The 5599-nt window shown below is 42.5% G+C and overlaps 1 pseudogene; it reads left to right on the forward strand.

Moving 5' to 3' along the window:
• The first annotated feature begins 417 nt into the window (after window positions 1-417).
• On the forward strand, window positions 418-5113 carry LOC141220426 (uncharacterized; annotated as a pseudogene).
• The last annotated feature ends 486 nt before the right edge of the window (window positions 5114-5599 follow it).

Raw genomic sequence — 5599 nt, forward strand, 5'->3', positions numbered from 1 at the left:
TGGGTCCAGCTGCTGAGCGTCCGTTGGTCTGTCCTGGAGTGGCACCTGGCGTTCACCGGGAGCCAAGTCTAACCTCACCATCAGAGGCTCTAGTGAACAATCCGGTGCTCGCTTAGTCACGCCCCTCCAGGCTCTCCGGGTTCCCTGGCACAGTGGATCCACAAACCATGTCCGTGCCTGTGCGCCCTCGCAGGCATGGTCCTCTCTCCTGTTGTACCAGTCGGTGACCCCTTTTGACATGTAAAGCGCAACTGAATAAATTTCGCTGCCACAGTAATAATAATTACAGTACTTGTACTCTGGGTCAATTGATGGCACTTCCCTAATTTGATGTGTTTTTTTCAGCTTTTGGTCCCGTTTCTAGGTGTTCCCTATGCATTTTTTTGGTCCCCCCATTGACTCCTATGGGATTCGGAAATGTTTGACGAATATTCGACTAATAAATTCTGCGAATATCAATTTGTTCTGCTAACTTTTCAGAACCGAACATTGAAATGTTCGCTCATGCCTAGCCAAGAGCCACCGAGCACCATACTCCAATTACCACAGAGAGGTTTCACCACTAATTACTCACTACTTACTGATGGAGACTGTTGAGATTGATCATTTCAGTAGATGTTATTGTCTATACTCATAGTTTTGACTATAGTAGTTAGTGCCCAAAATACTGTGATTTAACCCCGTCCTGCAGCCAGTTTTGTGTTCCTATCTGGGCCCATTTTTCAAATCTGACGCGTGTCACTTTATATGGTGATAACTTTGAGATTCTTCACAAAGGATAATAAGAAACAAATGGACCTTACAAATTATATTCCAACTTCTCTTGAATCCGACAATACCCGATATACGGTTGTACACTACTGTGTGGGCACATGGCAGGTTAAGAAGGGAAGGAGCGCCATTTAGCTATTTGAATGCAGATTTTGCTGGGATAGTTTGCAGACACAATGTATTGGGGACGCTGTTCACTGTCACCTGGCAGCTCAACATATGGCTACCACAAACAGGCTTAGCGCTATCTGCTGCATTTTCTAGATCCCAGGGTTTGCCTTGCTCATCACCCTTTAACCCCTCTACATGGATTTGGACTTAGACAGAGACCCCTAGGCTTGGGCCACAGTGTTACCTAATGTTCTGTGGTGTGAGATGGCAAGAAGAGTAGTCAGATAGCCGGGTCAGAACATGGAGGTCAGAGAAAATACAAAATCAGAAGACACAAAAGTAGTCAGTAAATGGGCCGAGGTCACAACAGGGAACAAATACACAAGCCCGGGAGCTGAGCACAGAGGACTGAACCAGAGGAGAACAAGGCTGTATCTGGCAGCTTCCGGCAATATGCTTCCAGCTTTAGTAGGGTGCGGTGCTTTCCAAATGCAGGGAGCAGATTACTCCAGCTGGACAGCACACACACCCATACTGCCAGACTGGATGGTACTACTGGTCCCAGGCACCCTAATTTTAGTGGCTGGACAGAGACTGCGCCGCCCAGAGCTTCTGGTTCTGACGTCTCCTCCATCACCAGCGCCACCTGCCGGATGAATAAGGCGGCTCCTGGTGAGAGAAGCAGACGTCACAGGAGCAGATCCCAGAGGAGATGGGACCCACCATTTGCAGAAGCCCTAATGTGACCAAATTGCAGAAATCCAGAGCAGTAGAAATCCCCATAAAGTGACTCCATTTTGGAAATTATAACCCTCAGTAAAATAATCTATAGGTGTAGTGACTATTTTGACTCCACAGGCACTTTCCGGAAATTAGCACGCAGTGGATGTTGGAGAGTGAAAATTACAAATTTATAATTTCATTACCCAACACATAGTGCCCAGATTGTGCTCCAGGAGACACACACCATCAATTAAGTGGGTTCTCCTCACTATAGTAATGCCAAATACATGGAGGCTAAATGTGGTTTGGGCGCACTGCAAGGCTCAGAAGCGAGGGGGAGATCTGACTTTGGGAGAGCGGATATTGCTGGATTGGTTTATGGAAGCCATGTTGCTTTTCAAAAGCCTTTGAGCCACTAATAATGTGGAAACCTCTGTTTTTCCATTGACAGATGATGGACCTGAGTGGGGACTTGTTTTTTGTGAGATGAGTAGAAGTTTTTATTGGTATTATTTCCCCTACATAACATTGTTTGGTGGCTTTTTATTCCATATTTGGGAGGCAGAATTAACAAACAGTTGAACACCACGCTCTACTGGTTCATCCTATGAGGTTTTCTATTAGACTGTGAACTGTTATTGTCTTGGTGAATAATGACGGCTAACATAGGGCAAAATGTAAAAAAAAATCACAGAAAAAGAGATACAGCTTTACTAACACCAAATCATATAACAAATGTACTAGCAGGATGCCGCAGACCCCCATGATAAAGGTGGGGGCAGCGCAGGTGCAAAATACTGATGGAGCAACCACTCACAAACCTACCAATTCATGGAGGGGGTGGCTGCCTAGTATTAAAGATGCGCACAGATGAAGCTTGCATAGGACGCCAGTCACACAGGTAGGTTTGATGCACAGTGTCTGGCTTACAGCCTATTGATGATGCCAATACTATTAGATCAGGAGGGCTGCCCAGCACTATATAAGTGCACCCCACATGGACAGACACCCCAGTACACCCAACCAACACTAAAATGCTAATGCATTTGTTATCTGATTTGGTGTTGGTAAGGCTGATTTTTTTCTGTGATGTTTTCTTGGTAAATAATGATACTTTTACATAAAGTACATTTTTATGGAGAGTTTAAGTAGAAATATTCAACAATATAAATTTTAAGGATATGTTATTCATGAATAATAATTGGTTTTATTCTTGGCAGATGACTGTACCAGGAGATCAGAGGGACAGCTCACATCTTCAATTTTTAAATCAGATGATCTTGAGATCAAACAAGATACAATTGAAGTGAATGCCATTACTCCAGATATACCATCATCCATTCACAGCAAAGATCTGGCATCTGATCCTTTGAAACACGTCCTGTCTTCTGATTCATTGCTGATTACCAAGGAAAATCAAAGTCACAAAATAAGCATTAAAAAACAAACTGCTCCTAAAGCAAAGAAGCCATTTTCATGTTCAGAATATGGAAATAGTTTTTCCCTCGAAAAGTCTTTTCTTAAACATCAAAGCATTCACACAGCAGAGAATAGATTTTTTTGTTTCAAGTGTGGGAAATTGTTTAACCAGAAATCAGATCTTTTTAATCACCAGCGAAGTCACACAGGAGAGAAGCCATTTTCTTGTTCAGAAAGTGGAAATTGTTTTACAGAGAAATCAAGTTTAATCAAATATCAGAGAACTCACACAGGGGAGAAGCCTTATTCATGTTCAGAATGTGGGAAGTGTTTTAACGATAAATCAAATTTTGTTAAGCACCAAAGAACTCACACAGGGGAGAAGCCTTTTTCCTGTTCAGAATGTGGAAAATGTTTTAGCCGGAAATCATATTTGGTTGAGCATAACAGTACTCACACAGGGGAGAAGCCTTTTTCCTGTTCAGAATGTGGAAAATGTTTTAGCCGGAAATCATATTTGGTTGAGCATAACAGTACTCACACAGGGGAGAAGCCTTTTTTCTGTTCAGAATGTGGAAAATGTTTTAGCCGGAAATCAAATTTGGTTGAGCATAACAGTACTCACACAGGGGAGAAGCCTTTTTCCTGTTCAGAATGTGGAAAATGTTTTAGCCGGAAATCAGATTTGGTTAATCACCAGAGAACTCACACAGGGGAGAAGCCTTTTTCCTGTTCAGAATGTGGGAAATGTTTTAGATTGAAATCAAGTTTTATCAAACATCAGAGATATCACACAGGGGAGAAGCCTTTTTCATGTTCAGAATGTGGGAAATGTTTTACAGCGAAATCATGTTGTATCAGACATCAGAGAACTCACACAGGGGAGAAGCCTTTTTCCTGTTCAGAATGTGGAAAATGTTTTAGCCGGAAATCAGATTTGGTTAAGCACCAGAGAATTCACACAGGGGAGATGCCTTTTTCCTGTTCAGAATGTGGAAAATGTTTAAGCCGGAAAATAGATTTGGTTGAGCACCAGAGAACTCACACAGGGGAGAAGCCTTTTTTCTGTTCAGAATGTGGAAAATGTTTTGGCTGGAAATCAGGTTTTCTTAAGCACCAGAGAACTCACACAGGGGAGAAACCTTTTTCCTGTTCAGAATGTGGGAAATGTTTTATCGAGAAATCAGTTTTGGTTGAGCACCAGAGAACTCACACAGGGTAAAAGCCTTTTTGCTGTTCAGAATGTGGGAAATGTTTTAGCCGGAAATCAGATTTGGTTATACACCAGAGAAATCACACAGGGGAGAAGCCTTTTTCCTGTTCAGAATGTGGTAAATGTTTTGTGAAGAAATCATCACTTCTTAGTCACCAAAGTACTCACACAGACGAGAATCCATTTTCATGTTCTTAATGTGGGAAATGTTTTGCACGGAAATCAACTCTTAACAAACTTCAGAGAAGTCACACAGGGGAGAAGCCTTTTTCATTTTTAACCGAAAATTGTATCTTCATAAAGGGGTTGTCCACTACTAGGACAACTCCTTCTCATTCCTCATGTTTGGCCTTGTTAAAATAAAAACACTCATACGCACTTCCTGTTCTGGTGCCGTTCCATTGGTGTCACAACTCGCGTTTCCGTAAGGATGTTACATCACACAAGATTGTTACATCACACAATCCTGCTGCCTTCAGACGTATTGTACATCAACAGGAAGGACATGGCCTGGACATAGCACCAAGAGAATGCACACACTGAGAGTATTCTCTTCAGACCGTGTTCCTGGGGGAATTATAAGCAATTTACAGCCTCAAACATGACTTTCGATATGGGAAAGAAAGAAGAAATCAGAGGTTAATCTGAGGTCCTCCACCTCCGTCAGCATGTCTGGTATGCAGCGTTTCTTATGGAAGGTCTTATCTTCCTGCTTCGGAGCTATTACTGCCTCACTTCAACGTGGTAAAAGAAGCAGTCTTAACCCTCATGATGCCAGACAGCTCCAGGCTGTAAGTCCTGCACCAACTTCTTTCTTAATGTAGGCCTCACAAGAAAACAGCCCCACAAATCTCCCTGTACTCTCACCAAAGTCCACATACTGAGCAGTGCTTGCTTCACCGGGTCATTTACCCCCCAGCCACAGGTTATTCTGATATGGGGAACAACATAACTTATTTGTATATCAGATTGCGTCTATCCCTACTAAAGAAGATATGGAGCAATATATTCAGAGGCTGGAGACCACATACAATACTGAAATACGTCCCCTCACTTCTATCCTGTCACAGCTTACTGACGAGGTACAGAGATTAGAGGATAATGTCGTCCAAGTTAGAGGCCATCATAATGCTCAGAAACTAACACTGGATCGTCACAGCCAGTAAATAAACCATCTGTTTAATATGGTTGATGATCAAGAAAATGGCAATAATATCTGGATAAGGGGTATACCTGAAAGCATCAATGCACAAGTGATTATGCCAACACTGCGATCATTATTCACTAATATCCTTGGTGATCCTATTGATAAGGAGCTGGAGATTTAAAAGGCGCACCGTACAATAGGCAATCATGGCCCAG

The sequence above is a fragment of the Phyllobates terribilis genome, unplaced genomic scaffold (genome assembly GCF_046119375.1).
Source record: "Phyllobates terribilis strain yellow unplaced genomic scaffold, ASM4611937v1 Scaffold_292__1_contigs__length_2399606, whole genome shotgun sequence".
In the NCBI taxonomy this organism is placed as follows: Eukaryota; Metazoa; Chordata; class Amphibia; order Anura; family Dendrobatidae; genus Phyllobates; species Phyllobates terribilis.